The 19,475-nt window shown below is 37.3% G+C and overlaps 1 long non-coding RNA gene across 1 annotated transcript in view; it reads right to left on the bottom strand.

Moving 5' to 3' along the window:
- The window catches only part of LOC140330065 (uncharacterized), a 31,497-nt gene extending 13,373 nt beyond the window's left edge, over positions 1-18,124 (bottom strand). The window contains exon 1 of the long non-coding RNA XR_011920597.1: positions 17,622-18,124. This is a non-coding gene — a long non-coding RNA (uncharacterized lncRNA). The remainder of the gene's footprint in view (positions 1-17,621) is intronic.
- Between the last annotated feature and the right edge of the window lie 1,351 nt (positions 18,125-19,475).

Raw genomic sequence — 19,475 nt, 5'->3', positions numbered from 1 at the left:
ATAATTAATTTCATTTAAGTAGAAGACACATTTTAAGCATATGTTTCCTGCCAATTGGAGAGTTGTAGCTCTGACTCAGCAGGAGTCATTTTGGACCTCCACTTAGCAAGGAATATTGAAAATGTCAATTAAGTGACGTGCCAAGATATGATTCTGCAATAACCATAAAATCATAATGTTCTTCAGTCATCAAAACGTCAAGCTCTTCAATGTTGCTTGCCAATTTCTGGCATTTGTGAATGAACACTTTATGTGTAAATTTACTACAACATTTGCACATTACAGAGCTTCCTCCACCCAAAAATAAGGAAAAAGTTAAAAATATATATTTTAGTTATATTTGTTTCATTCAAATGTATTCTATTGTTTTCTTCATATATGACTGCTTCTGGGCTCCATAGCCATTGTATAGTCAGCTGTAACTGTAACTGAAAGGGGTTAGTCTACTAAAGCATTACACACGAGATATTTTAGGGAAGGCTCCTTGTTTCCTTTTAAAACTAAAGTTATAAATTTCTAATTTTTTTCCATAAATGTTCATAAAAAACCAAACATTTTCTTAGCTAAGAGGTACTACAAGGTGCTTGTTGAATAACAAAGAAAACGCACCCTTATGAAGAGATCGTAAGACACCTTTTTGTTAGCACACTTTTCATCCTCTATGTGAGCAACTTGTAACTTTTCACATTACTAAACCATGTCACCAACCATATGCCTGAAGAATTTGCAGCAAATGATCTGTTATTTTATAAATATTGAGTTTTCAAAGAGATGAGCTACAGAACATTGCATTTAAGTAACATATTGAAGCATAAAAGCAAACAATTATGCATAATAATAAAAAAAAACTAGCATATAAATTCCACTATACCCACAACATACGATGCATATCTTAAAATAACAAATACCCAACAACAACAAAGGGGGAGGGTACTTCGGGGAGGAAAGGAAGGCAAATTTTAAGGAGTGGTGTAAGGCCCTGGTCCAGCAACCAATCCCCCAATCAAACGCCACACACTTTTTGTCTCTAGCAAGTCCCTGCTCAGGCTCAGGAGGCTAGTTGCACCAGCCAATGGCATTGCAGGATAGAGCCAGGAACTAATTTGCCTCTAAAAACCCTTTCAGCCATGCACAGCCTCAGAATGTGTGCTGGGGATGCTGATAAAATACATCAGGCTGCACGGCTGGGATGCTCAAGCAACATCAGGATTTTCCTTTCCTCAGCCAATCAGAGAGCACTAGAGGTTTTGAATGGGGAGACTTGCCGTGACTGCATTCATTGATCAGCACAGCCCACGATCCCCGGGCACTAGAGGTTAATTAACCTCTAGTGCACGGTGATCGCAGTGGATTCCCAGGGCTGCATGAATTAATGCAGCCCTGGGAATCCTTTTGTCAGTGTGCGATCCCCGGCACTAGCGGTTAAATGGGGACAAGACTCCCCATTCAAAACCTCTAGTGCTCTCTGACTGGCTGAGAAAAAGAAAATCCTGATGATTCCTGATTCGTGGTTGCATTGATTGATCAGCACAGCCTGCGATCCCCGGGCACTAGAGGTTACCGTATTTTTTGCCATATAAGACGCACTTTTTCTTCCCCAAAACTAGGGGGGAAAAGTTAGTGCGTCCTATACGACAAATGTTTTTAAAAAAATAATTAGAATATTATACTCACCCGATACCCGATCCTGCGTGTGTTTCTGGCTGCAGCGTGTCTCTCTCTTCTCTCCTCTGCCAGCATCGTGTTTTCTCCTGTCTGTAAAGCAAAGCGAAAGAAGCCGGCACAGCGCCACCTGCTGTTCCCTGTCCTAACTGCCGTACAATAGAAAAAAAGCACAGAGTGATCAGCAGGGGAGTTTGAATGACAGAGTGATCAGAAGGGGAGTTTGAATGACACAGAGTGATCAGAAAGGGAATTTGAAAGGTAGAGAGTGATCAGAAAGGGAATTTGAATGGCACATGAGTGATCAGAAGGGGAATACCGGTATGAATGGCACATGAGTGATCAGAAGGGGAATAATCTTTCAGAATCTTTTTTTCTAGATTTTCCTCCTTTAAAATTGGGTGCGTCTTATATTCCGGAGCGTCTTATACGGCGAAAAATACGGTAATTAAGAAAGGAGGCATTCTTGCTCCTCCCTACTCACCAATATCTTTGTCTTGAAACTGGATTTGTTCTGAAGGTGAACTCTAGTCAAAATATTTTGGTTAGATTGCACTTTACTTTGAGTAAACTGTTCTATGGGATACGTTCAGAACTATTCCTGGCTGGGCTTACATATCATTCCAAATATCAAACCTTATCATTATTCAGTATTATCAATGTGCATGCTTGTAAGACTTCAGGTGACCTTGAACCCCAGACATTCCAAACAATGCTAGGCTTAGATTAAGTATGTAAAATGGGTTAAAGTGGAAAATGCAGGTTTGTGTTACATAATCCTGTAGAATTAGAATGCTTCAAGACTAAATATTCAAATGGTTGCTGAAACTCAGTGGTGACTAGTTCTCTTCCAGCCATCAAAATAGGAAGTATGAGTAATTGATTTGCTTATTATTGCATATATAAATCTTTCAGTAATCATATACATAGTTTGTGTTACTGCTCTCTTTACAATTTAGTAATGAATAAAATTAACTTAGCCTCGGTGGAAAAAACAATATGTGTCTGGACATCTAAAAAAAAACAAAACAAAAAAAACATTCTATGTGTTTTTACAAGCCAATAGTGCCCTCTAGTGCACTGACTTATTCTTTGGCACAATCAGCAGCGTTAACATTGCATTTTAATTTGTTTTTAAATTATTTTTCAGGACAGTGCTGCAAAGCCTTATCCATGATCCACATCAGCTTTTGCTTCAGTAGAATTTAAACTATGTTCTCCAAGAAACATTTAATAAGCACTTACACGAGCATTTGTGCTAACAAAAAATGCACCTCGGGTACAGTATTTCTCTCTTTGACATCATCAGAGGTATATCCATCCCACTGACTACTGGATTACATTAGTGGAGCAAACAGAAGGTCTAGAACCAGGCAAAGCTCCTAGTGACAGATTGCAATTACCACTGATATGGGGTCTGACTTACATTTACAAGACAGTGTAGAATGAACAAAAAAAAACTAAGCAAAAGAGCACCTGCAGCATAGTGATATTAGTGCCTATTTATACCAGCCTTTAAATTGTTGTTGTTATATTGTGATTGTTTTAAGACACTCATTCATTTAAATAAACTTACCTAACCTACCACAATGAATCAAAATTTGTGTCTGCACCTTTTTTTCCAACATGGTACACTGCAGTACATGCAGTATGTATAATGCCTTTAACCTACACATCCTCTAGAACTCCACATAGAACCTACACATCCTCTAGAAGTCTTAATCCTGCTATGAGAGTAGGCTGGTATCAAAACAAATTATACACTGTAAATAATGTACTTGAGTATAAACCAAGATTGCCATTAGAAAAAAAAATATTGGTTTATACTCAGCCCACTAGATGGCGATATCTCCTCATGTAACTTGAAAGGTGTAAAGGTGAAAGGTCATCACAAACTCTTGTCATAAGAAACAGATTGTTACACTTTACATGAGGACGTGGTGCCATCTACCGGTGGAAAACAACAATACACAATAGGTTGTTTAGGAGCAAGTGACCCATCATAAGCAACTCAAAAGCAGAAAATACTTGTAGCCCTGTTATGTCATGTAAATTACCCGAACAAACCAGGCTATGGTGCTAACCTGTAGATAACAGAGAGGATCCAGGGCCTTCGCTATGTGGATGAGTGAGGATACTAATAAAGCTGTCAGTGCCTCCATCCAGGACAGGGTCTCTGTTAGCAGAGGGGCTCCCTTCCTGGGACATTAACCAGAATTATTAACAGTAATATAAAACAGCACCTGAGGAACCACTACACCCAGCATGCAACATTAACCATTGCAGCTAAATGAACACACAGGTTGGAGTATTTGTAAGCTTTATATCTCAAAACAGTAATAACAATATACAATCCATAAACACCAATAAGTATACATGACAGAGTTCTTGAGTGAATTGTGCACAGATATACCCGGGTATATATACAGTCTATAACCACAAATACCTCCAGTTATGATCAGTGTCAAGATTAGGGATGAGTGAGAATGTCTCTGACTTTCTCACAAAAATGTCCTCGAAGTTCCGATGGGTGCGAAAATTTGAGAAACCATCGGAAATCCAGGTTTTCACTATAGGAGGATTACCACGCCTGCATTCATAAATACAGCCGTGGGAATCCACCTGTCAGTGAAAGATCCCCGGGCATTACAGGTCAGAATGAGGGCAAGCCTTTTTCCCCACGCTGCATTCATTTATGAGCAGCCAGCGAGACTCACACTGTGTTCCTGGATAGAGAAATTCTGTCCAGGAACACATACTACAGGGCTGCAACAGCAATCAGGGGAGCGAAGCTGTCGTGTAGTAAGTGTTCCTTGATAGAGTTTCTCTATCCAGGTACACAGGACTCATGTGTTCTTGGATAAAGAAACTCTATCCAAGAACACATACAACTAGTAAAGGGCTCCAAGAGCAATCAGGGGAGCGGAGCTGACAGCTCACCAGGTTGTGTGCGCTGTGATCCTGGATTGCAGGGATGCAGGCAAAGTCTCTGGAGTTCAGGAACAACCTATCTGCACTACCACTTAGTCCCTAGCAATCACACTAATCTGTAAATGCAACCGGATCTATGCTACCTATGGGCCGTCAGATGCCTAACCTATGCTAGCTCTAACTAGACAGACAGTGCAGATCAGTAAAGATAACTGAAAGGGAGATCAAATATATATATATATATATATATATATATATATATATGTATATATATATGTAGCTGATATACTGGCAGTAGGGATTTCCCAAAGTGATCTCTGATAACAGATATCACGTATAGCCAGGTATTACAGAGGGAAATAATATAATACTGCACTACACACAGACACAGTAGTCAGTGTGTTCTGAAAGGAGTGCAGGCACCTACCCTGGCTGAACACATGTCCTTATCTCTGCCCCTTCACTTCCTGCATTTTCTTATATAACCTGCTGGGGTTTCAAAGGTCATTTATCAGGGGTAGGAAGCACTTCCTAATGAAGAGGTGTCTGTTTACTTCAACACCTTTCTTTACATTTTTCAAAGTTACAACTCAGCTAGCAGATAGATAAAGGCAGCCCTCTCCATACATTAACCTTTAAAAACGGGGTGAAAGTATTGACAGACTGAAACTATGGGGCTGATTTATTAAAGCTTTCCAAGACTTGGGGAGATGCACTTTCACCAGTGAAGCTGGGTGATCCAGAAAACCTGGAACTGGTTTCTTCAAAAACCAGTTCCTGGACCAGATCCATTCCAGGTTTGCTGGATCACCCAGCTTTACTTATGAAAGTGTATCTTCTCCTATAGGTCTGATTTATTAAAGCAAATATTTTGAATCCTGGACCAGATCCATTCCAGGTTTGCTGGATCACCCAGCTTTACTTATGAAAGTGTATCTTCTCCTATAGGTCTGATTTATTAAAGCTCTCCAAGACTGGAGAGGATGCACTTCATCAGTGAAGCTGGGTGATACAGGAAACCTGCAATGGATCTGGTCCAGGATTCACAAATATACCGTATTTTTCGGACCATAAGACGCAGAAGTGGGGGAAAAAAGTCCCTGCGTCTTATGGTCCAAATATAGCCTACACATATGCTGTTAAAAAAAAAGTTTCTTACCGTGTTTCTCTCCTGTGTGTGTCTCCTTGATGCTGGCTGCAGCACGTTTCTGCTCCTGGCTGCAGTGCAGAGTGAAACTGAAAGTAACAAGCTGGCATTCTGCACCAGGAAGCAAGCTGCTGATCCCTGCCCTAACGGAGATCCCTACACTTAATTACCGGTAAGTGAATAGAAGGGGACAATCAATGGCATAGAGTGATCAGAAGGGGACAATCATTGCATAGAGTGATCAGAAGGGGACAGTCATTGCATAGAGTGCATAGAGTGATCAGATAGGGACAATCATTGCATAGAGTGAGCAGAAGGGGACAATCAATGGCAGTAATCTTGTCTTTTGCTGACTTTATTTGTTAATAATGGTTCTAAATGCTGCTGTTTACAGGGTTGATTGCATGTGTTTATGACTGTGATGTTGGTTTTTAATGCACATAAAATATTTTAGGACACTATTTGTTTCAGAATCTTTTTTTTCTTCATTTCCCTTCTCTAAAAACTGGTGCGTCTTATGGTCTGGTGCGTCTTATGGCTTGAAAAATATGGTATATTGGCTCCAGGATTCAAAGCATTTGCTAGCAATTTAATTTCCGCTAATTTCAATTCAGCTAATTTATTAAAGCCTTGTAAAGCTTAATAAATTAGGCCTTATATGCTTTTATGTTTTACTCTTTAAATTAATTCCCTAAAACAAATAAAACACAATAGATTTATTTATTTACATTATTTTATCAGCATTTCTGTTGATTACTGTTTTGAATGTTAGCAGTGACTGCTGCATTTTGTTCCCTGAAGTCAATGTAGTTTTTCTGTTTTTTTAAGTACAGGTAGATACCTCTGTTTGTATTAAGGTTGTTTTTTCATTTGATTATATATGTTATTATTATGCATGCTGTACACACCTTTCACATACCTCCCTGCCTCCCTACTTTCAGAAACCCCAGAAAATCTTGGCTGTCTAAATGATTTTTACGGACTTTTAAGACTTTTTTTTAAGATTATTAAGACTTGTAAACATTTACACAGCTCTTTGTGTGCTTTCCCATAGCCCCAAGGTGACATTGCTGGGGCCAGCCAACAGGCTATTTAGACAACATATAGTTTATTGTAGAGGGGTGATGGGTTGTCACATGCTTAGCCTTAACCTGGTTTTCCTCAGGGTTTCAGTAAATACGGCAAATTTACTATGTCTGTTAAAAAATAAACAGGTCATGTTGCTTACTATGGGAAAACTATACTTTTGCTTCAAAAGAAAAGTAATCTATTTAGTACTTTTAAGCAATCACCACTACAATGGAGGTGCAAGCTATTACTAGACATCTTTCATCAATGTAATCCAGTAATCAAAGTCAGAATTAGGCAGGGTATTCCTCTAATAAAGTCACAATTGGACACTTGAATATTGGGTGTCTGAGCTCACATTCAGATGTACTCTGAAGAAATATTGCTTTTATTTAAAAAAAATGCATGGCAGAGGTACCTTTTTTATTTCCTTGCTTTGTAATCTTAAACACTGCACTCATAGCTTGTATTGTATTGCCAAGTAAATATTTATTAATGACTTTAACTTACCATTAGTTGTACAACTATAAGGGTAAAAGAATAAAAACTAACATTACATTGTTCTATGGTAAGCTGCAATGCCAGTTGTCTAATGTTTGTTGCACATTGCTGATAAATGTCCTGTTTATGGAATCAAGGTGTGCTGGTAATGCATTACATACCCTGCCGATGATGGCACTATCCATCTGTGGTTTACTGCACCATCCACCAGTTTATGGTCTTGCAGCTGTTAGGAGTGTGCTAGGACTTGTCACAATGTAATGTTTGGGAGCATGACATAGTGGAAAAGGTTGCTGAACCCTGTATATTTATAAATCAGTGAATGTGACATTAACCAAATATTCACTATAGGTGAATCAGTCACTGTAATTTTTAGGCACACCAGTAAGATGCACCTGTTTTATAAACATACCCATATATTGTCAGCAGTACTCTCATACCAGAGGACAGCACTGCAATTCCAAACAACTAAGATCTGAGATACCAAGGAAAGAACAACCAGTTTATCAAAGTACATAGCACTCCAAATCAAGGATGATAATGTGTCAGGTAGGTCTGAAGATTACTAATGTAACTGGCTGAAATCATGAAGTCTATTCTTTAAAAAAAAAGCTGTTACTCAGGTGAAGCACGTTTCAGGAAAAACAGATTCTATTTTAGATGTGACAAAATGACTTCCACTGATAACAAAGAGTTATAAATACAAGAAAATCAAATTTGTATCTATTTGGTATCCATTCAGATGTCCTAGAGATAAAGGTGCCTAGTTCTATATCCAACTCAGCAGCCAGCCCATCCACACCAGAGAACATACTGTATAGTAAAAGAATTGTGACGTTCTATTGAAAATCAGGACTGCTAAAATATGTGTAAGGGAGGAATATGACTTTTATTTGAAAAAGTGTTATTCTGGTTCTAAGACCATGCTGTCACTAACAAATCTGGTCTTATATTCACAATAAAGAACCTTTCTGATTGAAGATCATGCAAAAACAACATCTAATGTGATAGTGATCATAGCTGGCGTTGTTCCTTCCTATGTGACAGACAGAATGACAGCTGGAGCTAGGCAATTACAGAGTTAAAAAAATTCATAAAAAGTTAAAAAAATAAAGAGTCTTTAAGCAAAAATTAATTGCTACATTTTTATAATTTTGGCCTAATAGGAACAGATGAGCAGGAGAGTAACAAAACAGTGTAGGGTAAAGTAGTTTCTATGTCCTTGAAATCTAAAATAATGGGTCTCTGGGATTATATCCAGGAATCCAGGTACAAATTCTTGTCCAGTACCCACTATATTAAGAAAATGGGCCTGATTAATTAAAGCTTTCCAAGTCTGGAGAGGATACATTTTCATAAATTAAGATGGGTAATCCAGCAAACCTGGAATGGATTTCGTGTTGCATTTGTTAGCAAATGTTTTGAATCCTGGACCAGGTTCATTCTAGGCTTGCTGGATCACCCAGCTTCAGTGAAAGAAGGGTATCCTCTCAAGCCTTGGAAATCCTTAATAAATCAGGCCCAATGTCTCTACAATATCTACTATGTATTTGAGACTGGACTGACCACGGATATAAGTAGAACGTTCCTGCCTTGGATGGCAAGGAAAGAGAAAGGTGCCAACATTTTAAAGAAAGTAAATCACGCCATGACAGAGAATAGCATGGGTCACCAAGAAAAACATTGGCAAACTTATATACCAGGCCAACTGTATATTGTAACAACCCAATGATTACCTTGTTAACCAGAAGGAATTCCTGCCCAGGTCACAGCTGTGTTTTCAAAACAACTGCAAACAAATGTATGTACTGTAAGTATTTTTATGTTACTTGGCTTTATCCTTTTCTGTACAAATTGGCACTAGAGCCGTAAATGTACATTGCCTTGTGTCAGATTATTTTACTAAACTAAAATAAAAGATTTGTGTTTAGTTCTCAGAGATGAGACTTTTTCAGTCTCATTGAAGACATATTATCATAACTAAACACTCCTTTTGAAGATAAATCCAAGACAGTGTGTTTGTATGAATATGGAATCCTACCAGTCTCAGAATCTCACTTATAAATGATGTTCAGAGATGTTCAGAGATATTTCAAGATATTCTTTCAGTCTGTTTTACAAAATACAAAAGTGCAATTGTTGAACCTGGAAGTACAGCAATATTTTTAAACCCTTTTGATTATGGTATTTTATATTTATTCCATAATCCTTGGGTATACCAAGAACCAATTGGGTATACCAAGTTTGTAATTCTAAGTGGTACATTATCATAAACAATATTATAAACTATGCCTAATTAGAAATCATAACCCTACAGATCAGTGCACTGACAATAAATGGTGACTAGAAACTATGGGAGAGTAAAGGCTTATTTATTTGTTATGCTTTTCAGAACAGAAAAATGTATTTTATTTGAAAAATAAAAAGAAGCCTATTTTAAATAGTATATTGGGTTACCCAGTTCAACATCAGCTCACCCTGTGATGGACTAGAAATGTCCAAGGGAGTTAACTTAGTTTGCAGCTTTTCCAAATGTTACATAGCTGTTTGATGGCTCTTGTAGAAGGAGCGTTTGTGCAAAATGCTACTTTTTTTTGCAGCTAATTATTTCTTACCTCTTTCTACACATACATATTGTTTATACACTGTATAATAATAATATATTTACTGTTTGAGTACAGGACTGCAGCAATTCTTTTTTTACCATCATGTGCAGTTTCTTATAACACTGATGTTGGTCTACTGAACTGCAGAAAATACTTTGTTTCTTGGAAGTGCTAAAAGAGAAATGTGTAGTGTGTGTTATCAACTTGATAAAATATTTAACAAGACCCCTGAGCAAAAATAGATATTCTGACAGCTCGAAGAAAACATAAAATAATCAATGCACAGGTAAAACTGGCTTCTAGTAAATCCCCTGTAGGCAGTCAAAGGGTTATTACTGAACAGGTTAGCTTTCACCCTTTATGAGCTTACATGGTCCAACTATATGACTGTGTCAGCTTTCAGTAATTTTATAGAAATCTATATTCCAGTTGTAAACAATGCTTTGTTTTTTAAATATAGCTGAAAGCATGGGGTTTCATAAGTGAAACATTAAAGAGTAAAATAGTCCATGTTAGCTGCAACATGTAAAATGCAAGGATTAGTGCTGCTGTTCAATTTCAGGCCAACTGTGAACTAGCCTCATTAGGCCTGTTTTTTCTTAAATCAGTGGTTGCCAACCTTTCAGACCTCACGGACCACTAAATGTATAATTTTAAATCTCGCAGACCATTAATTTGAATTTTTTTTAATGATAAATGCATTTGTAAAAAATGGTCTTCCTAATGGTGTCCGACAAGGACTGTGGAGGCTCTGATTCATTGATCAGCTCACGGTTAAGTGAAGTATTTCTATTGTTACTATTATCTTTAGTTGCATTATCTTTGATATTACCAAACAAATGCTAAATATTTCTTTGCCTTTTCTCACTCATTATGGGTCTATTTCATTCGAATCTAAGACCAAACAAGAAATGATGGTTATCGAAGTCAAACTATTTGATGTCATTAAATATAAGTTAAAGGAAATACACCGTTATAGTCATACTTACCTAAAAGAGCATCTGAGAAACAAATAAAATAAAACAATCAGATGAGAATCGGTATTCACAGAGCGGGGTGACTGTTGTAATGGTCGAAACAATACTGAAGCATACGGCTCGGCAACGGTTGTCTCATACAACTTAAAGACTACGCTGACGTCACACTGTGCTTACCTTGTTTTTCCACCTCTAGTACAGTTTGTGAATTTAGTGTAATATAAAAATGAAAATTGTCATTCAGAATAGAAGTATTAGAATATTATTTTTGTTGTATTATTTATTAAACATAAAACTTGCAAATAATGTCCAAGTTTTTCTGTTGACCACCAAAATTTTCACACGAACCACTGGTTGGCGACCACTGTCCTAAATGGTTACTATTAAAACGCACAAGTTTAAAATTGAGTGACCATTGCAACTTAGTCTGCTTTCTGTATTTAAACAACATTATATATGGGATTAGGAAAGACCTTAACTTTATCCACCTCAAGTGGTGAGAGCCAACAAATGGAGGCTGTAAGTGGAGCCACTGTGAAACACCACAATATTGACTTTAACTCCAAATTCTTCTGTATAACTGTATAGCAAACAGCCTTTTATCCCAATATTTTGGGGCAGAAAAAAGTGTAACCCAAACCACTCCGATGCCCAGCACCTCAGTGCCTATATGGCTGTTGAAGCTGCAACTGCTAACAAATAGATTATAACAACAAGCTCAGGTGTCTCTATCTTTCTCAAAAAGTGCCCTTTCATGCATTACTATGATATCTTTACAGGACACTGGGTGAATCTGGTGGTGGCTCGGCTACCTTGTCAACCACAATATCTATTCCAGTTGTAAGTAGGAAGTCATATTTGACACAATCTCTTGTTCTTTGAATGCTGGAACAGATGCTAAATGAGCTAAGGAAGGTGAAGTTGCAGAATTAGTGAGTGAAGAAGAATGGGAAAAAGCAAGATTGATGGTCTCCCAAAGTTAACACCTGTTAAATAGTGACTGACAATGCAAGTTGAATAGCTTTGGCTGAAAAGAGAGTTATAGAGAGTTCCCCTCTCCAGCCACAGTGATGATGGTTGTCTACAAGGCAAGGAAACTGCTCTGTACTGTAGTTACATACAGCCAGCCAAGAGAACTGTTATTTTAGTGCTGATAGTCAGTAAAAAAAAACTGCTTATTTCATTAATGTAGATTTACAACACAAATCTCCACCACAGACCAGCACAACCATTTGGGGGGAGGTTGTAAGAAAGAGATCCTCTTTTCCAACTATGGACCCCTTCCTTTTCTAGTCAACCAGGTTCTGGGGGCCTGGTAAGGGGGAGGCTTACAAATTCACTATTCTACTATGTTCTATGCCTCAAAGGACCTGGTCTGAAATTTAGGACAAATGAAACACACTTTATGTTTATTTTTAAATAAAAAAAAATAAAAACACCTACAACTTTAAGACAATCCAATCATGGTAATTCATTGACTTACCCTAAGATGCAGCTAGCAAGCATACTATGCAATAAAATAGTTTAGTTTTTTTAGTCAGATCTGTGAATGTTCTTTGTGAATTCTCAGGGACATTCAATCTTCTTATTCCCATGTTTAATCATAAATGTCATATTTTAATGTGGATTTTACATTGTCAATATCTGACACTCATTAATTTTATGAAACCACTGGGATGGTAATGAGAGGAGGTCTGATGTATATTAACCCTCCATGACTTTAAAAATGTCTGCATTCCTTTTTAACCAGTTTGGACATGTTCTCACGTTCCTCCTCCCCAGTTAAATAAAGTATTACAATGTTAGCATAACTATTTAGGGGCTTTGTGAACAACTCAACTTGTTGGCGGGCAGCTTAAAAAAATTGTTGTTTGACCATACTTCAACTTTAATTTATAGAAAATCGACATGCTTTTTAAAAAATTCTTGGCAAGTCCGTCAGACTTTGATTTTCCAGCAATTTCGATGAATACCAATACCATGTTCAGAAGCTGTGCTAATAATTTGATATGTTGGCTGGTATAGACTTTAATGACTTGTCTTTGAAATCAAAATGGCCAAAGTTGAGACCATACCATAAACTCAAAAATTAAAAAAAAAACATATCCTGTATCCAGAAGTTAAATTTTCCTCATTAGCAATTAGAAAATTATCTCAAAACACAGAAAGAAACATAAACCGCATTAAACTAAGAAGATCTCATTCACTTCTTCAAGTAACCATTTTGTTTAGCTCTGCAAGTACAGCATTCATTCAGTACCCAGACTAAACAAATAATAGAAAAGGAATCCACTAGACTGTGAAAAATGTGATATACCCAGGTTACACTACATTCAGAAAAACACAATAAAACAACAAAATATAATTGTTTTTTCCCTATATCCACAAAAAAAATAATTGCTATTTGTGGAATAAACAATATAAAGATGTATTAAATTGTGTTTCTTAGCATTCAGGTTTACTTCCAAAATGTTTTATTTGTTTTCTATGTTCTTCATTATAGGCAATATTAAAATTGTTAGGAGTTAAAGTAGAATTGAAGTACCACTTTTAGCATGGGTGATTAAGGAAGGTGGTTATTGCAAAAAGAGAAAGGTGATGTCCTTCTGCAATACCCGTTCCTACCTGCCTGATTGCTGTCCAGCTGTGAAACTTTGCTAAGCTGTGCATGTGTAGCTCGGTGTTACTTGCCACCCCAGCAACCCCAGCTTCCCTAGCACATGCTGGGAGCGAATGATCACCCACGCCACCCACGTGGGGGAGTTATGTCATCCCAGCACAGCCATCAAGATTATTTTGAAGAAGAAGATGGGGGCGCCCTGCGATGGAAAGGGGATAGGTGAGTAATCGTAGGTTTAGTTCCACTTTGGTTAAATAACTGCTCTTTTAAAGACTAGGTACTGCAGCTTTCACTTTAAATTTAAGATTTTTTTTTTAAATTGACTTTGGGGTCTATATAGCAGTGAATCGATGAAAACCTGGGCCCGATATACTGAATTTATTTAGGGTAAATGAACATACCATTTACTAAGCTAAGTGAATTTTCACTTTAGAAAAGTACATTTTCTCTTTTTTTAGAAGGCTAAAGCTGTCAATTAACAAGCTTTTGGCTCTCATTATATAACTCAAATAGAACTTTCATGACATGACACTTTTTTTGAGTGACTGTTATCATCACTGGGCTAGGCTAGGAGATAGGTTGGTCTTACAGCATAACACCCAGACTGACACTTCTGATGTGACAAGGCTGGAGTGTAGACTCATACCATGATGACCAATTTTATATTAATTATCATTAAATGATAATAATTAAATATGTAAATATATATCACAAGAATCAGTTTGCAAATCAATGTAAGCATGATTGTTTAAAATCTGTTTATTTTATTGCAGAAGAGGCATTGGGCCTGATTTATTTTAGACTGGAGAGGATATACTTTAATCAGTGAAGCTGGGTGATTAAAAAAACCTGGAATGGATCTGGTCCAGGATTGAAAACATTTGCTAACAAATATCAAATGACATTTAGGAAATTAATTCCAGGTATTCTGGATCACTCAGCTTCACTGATGAAAGTGTATCCTCTCCAGTCTTGGAGAGTTTATTAAATTAGACCCATTGCCTGCCTGTCCCTTCTGCATTAAAGAACTAGCTTTCTTGCAAATTTTATTATTTGAATTTAGTTCTGTTTAAAGTAATAATTGAAAATAGCTTGTAGTAGTTAAATGAACTGAACATGAGCTAAATAAATAATGTTATAAAACAAGTTTAATTTAATATGACAACTACTAGATAAAGCATTACCCAAATAAATGGGAACCTTCACAGACATTTATTAAAATTGATAAAAAGTAAATATTTTTTTCATAATAGTGTATTAATTTTGGTTACTAAGAAAATTAATAATTAAAAATCAACTGTATCAGCAATTAGAAAAAACTGCCCAAAAAAAGAAAAAGAAACATTTCCTGGTGCATGATATATTACTGCCATTGTTTCAGGGCATGTCAGAATAACTTCTTTATAAATAGACCCCTATATGTACCAAAATCCATCTTTCTTAACACTTTTTGTTCTGTTGAATGCAATGTTTGGCCACTTGGATTTCTGTGATCCCATGCAACAGAGGTCCCCAACCCCCGGTAGTGGCCCGTCGCCGTTTGACAGGTGGGCCGCGGCTCTGGGCGGTGCACCCACCAGCTGGGTCAGGAGAAGGACCCTGCTTGGAGGGGTTCAGCGGCCAGACAAAATAAATTATTTAGGAAAGAAGGTTTTAGTAAATTCAAACAAGCACATAGAGTAAGAAGAGATACAATCAAATAAAGATATAAAAAAACAAACACATTAAACAAATTATTTAGGATAATAATTTCTCAGAGGAAAAAAATGCCTAGCAAAAATAGAAACATACATACGTAATGTCGGGAATTGTAGTAGCGGCATCACTCGCGTCAATAGACCAGCAGCCTCTCTGCCTATGTGTGGCCCCACATTGGACTGTTTTATAGACGCAGGGAATTGTAGTACCAATGCTATTTAAGTTTCAAGTTTGGCTCACGACTTCAGAGAGAGAGACTTCAGAGAGAGAGACTTCAGAGAATGTTTGATGAATTTTAAATTCACAACTTTATAAATTCCCTGTACCTTTATAAACAGGGTTAAACAACAAATTCAATTGTATAAAGTTTCTAAAATACATTTATAGGATACATTTATAGATGACTAAGACACATTTATAGATGACAAAGCAAAAACTAAACTAAAAAATACATATTTGTGATGCCATATAATATGATAATGGAAGATAATTAATGCTCCCGCATTTAATGTTACTAGTAGGGATCAGGTTTCAGGTTAACATGAAAATTTGTAAATAATGTTTACCAAAAAAAAGTGATGCTGGATAAGGAAAATTGAATATGCGATATACCCAAGCTATGAATAAGGGAAAGGGGTTTTTTTACTGCTACCTGGTATGCAAGCAGTCTGTTACTCCAAAGAAAAGGCTTCTCTCAGAGGAAGAGTAGGTGACCTATAGCTGTAGGAGCTTGACTTTGCATTGCTGTTCCTGCCCATGTTTATTTTGGCCTTCTCTGCAGGGATGACATTTTTTGCTGGTGGTATAGGAGAAGATGGGGACAGAACAGGAGGAGGACAAGGAGAAAAAGTGCACATTTCGCACATTTTGTCAGTTCTATGTTCACAAATCTCTTCCTTGAAAATCTTGTGTTTGCCCCTTAAAATGTTATCTAATTTTTGTCTCTCTTCAAATCCTAAAGTAGCATTTAAAAAAAGCCACTCAATATTTTACTAATATTCAACTGAGACATACTGTACTGTGGCTTCTTTCTCATTAACAGGTACTAGAATATCTGTGCTGTAATCTATTATGTTTACTACTACATCATTATGACTTCTTTTTCCCCTGAATATGTGCTACATGTCAGATGATTCTAAGGCCAACACAAGCCACAGGGCTCATCTCAGACAAGAATCTGACAGGTGTACAGTGGCCATCTGACGTTGTTCATGGATCCGTCCTGGCAGATGCATGAATGACAGAAGACCAACGACAGCAAAGGAAATGAAGGGAGAAGAGCGCAGGGTGCTGCTCGCTTTATTACCCCGGCTCCATAGAACAGACCGACGCTGTATGTACAGCGCTCAATCATTCATCTTTCATTTCCATCTTTTCGTGAAAAATTCAAGCTTGTTTAGGTAGCTTTAAATCCAAACTACTCACCTCCCAATCCATATCTCCCCTCCTACTTTGTGCTACTTCCCCCTCCTCTTAGATTGTAAGCTCTTTTGAACAGGGTTCTCTCCTCCTGTTTTATTGTTTGTATCTGTAACTTGCAACCCCTATGTAATGTACAGCAGTAAGTAATATGTTGGCGCATTATAAATAATAATAAATAATAAATTATTATTATTATAATAATAATAATAATCTTCAGTTTGGTCATTTGTCATAATATTCATTTTAAACAGCACCCCAACACACCTTGCCAGCATGGCACCTTGCCATCAATGAGTTTGTTCTTTAGTGTATAACAATGCAATGCATCGCATTGAAAAAAAGAGATTTATCTGCAATTGTTGTGGTGCTTTTGCACCAAGTTCAAAATGAATGTGCCAGATTAATACAATGCACATAACCACATAAAATAACACATATTAAAGGTACACTATTACTCATTTAGACAAAGTGTATTACTATTACTATACAAATGACCCCTCCCTGCAGCTGCCACCATAATACTCAAAAGAAACAAGAGCAGTTTCTATTACTGTTACTTCATCCTAAATGTATATACCAGTCTTTTCTGTAACCTAAATTAATCAGCACTTGCACTTAGGACCCAGCAAGTTATTTTAGAACTACCGGTAAGTGATACATGTATAATTTTTTACAAGTAAGGCTTACTTTTAGTGATACTGACTTGTTAAAAAAATTTTTACTTTATGTAATTGAAAAGCAAAAATATGCAATGAAATTTAAAAAAGCATTCATTTTTGTTACTTTGTCACTGTTAGTTTAAAAAATTTTAAACATTAAGTATACAGAACAAAATCAATGAAAAAGTGAGGAACGTTTAAATATAACAGTGCAACTGAATATAAAAAAATGTAAGGCAGAACATTTATTGCAAAAGGGACAGATGATGTCCTGTTTATAAAGAATAATAATAATAATAATAATGTCCTTTCTTCAGTGAATTAACTTACCTCTCTTTTTGCAATGTTTCCTTTATTGTATACTTTACCAAGCATGCAGAGTGTATGATGATAGATATCCCAGCATTCTCCTGGCTGTGCACATGTGCAGGAGTTACCAAAGTGAAGAAGTGAGAAAAAGTGAGTGTAGATAAAAAATGTGAACAAGAAGCTAAGTTTATCTTATTACAGAAGAGACATCTCCTTTCCATTCTGCAATAAAGGGCCTGTCTGTTCAATTTTTTTCACTTTAATGGTTGTTTGTAATGACATCATTACTCTGTTTCCTTGTTCTATACCAGTGTTCCTCAACCAGGGTTCCTCCAGAGGTTGCTAGGGGTTCCATGACCCATGAACAGTTTGTCACTCTCAGATCAGTTTACCTCACACCACCTTTTTAGCTATCTGTAAGGGCGACATTCCTCCCATTAGCCACCAACGTAGGAGGCATTGATCACCACACTAATGTACTGTGATCTGTGAATATAATTATAGTAGGAGTTCCCTGAAGAGCTGAAAATTATTTTAGGAGAGAAAACTGATCCTTAAGCTACGTACACACTTCCAATTATTATCGTTGGAAAACGAACGACGAACGTTCATGCACGATATATACGAACGATCGTATAGCACCGATCCTGCACATAGAGTTAACGACACGATCGTTCGTAGATATTGTACACACAATAGATACGATCGTTTGAGCGATAGAGGAACTATGTGCACGACAGGAAAGTGAACGGACGTTCGTTCATCACGCATGCTCTGAACATGGACGATCAACGAACGACCGTACACACAAACGATGCTCAACGATCGTCGTCCAATCCGATCCGTCGGTCCGGTCGTTCGTTTCCAGCGACTTTCCTCGTTCGTCGGCGTCGTTGGTTACTTTTTTACGAACGATTTTTTGCCCAATCGATCGTTCGTCGTTCGATTGGAACGATAAAAATTGGAAGTGTGTACGCACCTTTACTGTCGATCAAAGGGATGGGTTTATATTTGCATATGAATGAAACATTCATAAATACTAAATGCAACAATGTACCTATCCCCTAAACCATACTTGGAAACTTGGATGCCATATTTCAAATATCAGCAGCTTCTACATGGGTCAAGCACAGGAAGGAGGCACAGGATGAAGGACAGGGGCTTGAGAGGGACACTGGATGTACACATGTAGATGTCATGAACAGCCAAGTGCCTATTTACAGGCAATCATAGCTGAGTATAGAAGGACTGGTACGATGATTTGTCACCATTTACATGAAGAGGCAGGACATGACACAACTATCTTGGTTCATGCAGACTCCAATATTGAAATACATGGAGGATCCCTAAAATCAATCAAAGAACTAGGCTGCAAGGAACTTCAAGGTTGTATTGTCTTGAATATTACCTGTATAATGCATTTCACAGGAAATACAGCAGGGGCTTAAAGAATTAAAAGGACTTTTCTCTGGGTTTGCAATCATGTGGAAAGAGTCCTGATGTGCTAGGGTGTATTGGGTGGGTGGGAGGATTAACTAGGGGGAGGAATTGGGACTAGGATTGAGGGGGAAGGGTGGGCATATGATGGGGCTGATAAATGGGACAGCGGTCAGACAATAATAGAATGTGGAAAGGGGGAGGATGGGGGAGGGCAATGACAGGAGAAAAAGAGATGCCATGTTACAAATGTGTACTCCAAAAGAAAAAATACTAAATGCGTGTGTAAAACCCAACAATGAACAAAGTGTTTGTCTAGCAATGGCAGAAACTTGGCAAAAGAGTTGTAACCTTTGGTACAATTTGCTACGGATGTTCAAACTGCAAAGTTGAAACCCAACTAAAACCATAATTAAACATGACAAATTATCAAAGCTG

The sequence above is a fragment of the Pyxicephalus adspersus genome, chromosome 4 (assembly GCF_032062135.1).
Source record: "Pyxicephalus adspersus chromosome 4, UCB_Pads_2.0, whole genome shotgun sequence".
Taxonomy (NCBI): Eukaryota; Metazoa; Chordata; class Amphibia; order Anura; family Pyxicephalidae; genus Pyxicephalus; species Pyxicephalus adspersus.
This window is presented reverse-complemented; position numbering and strand designations above follow the sequence as displayed.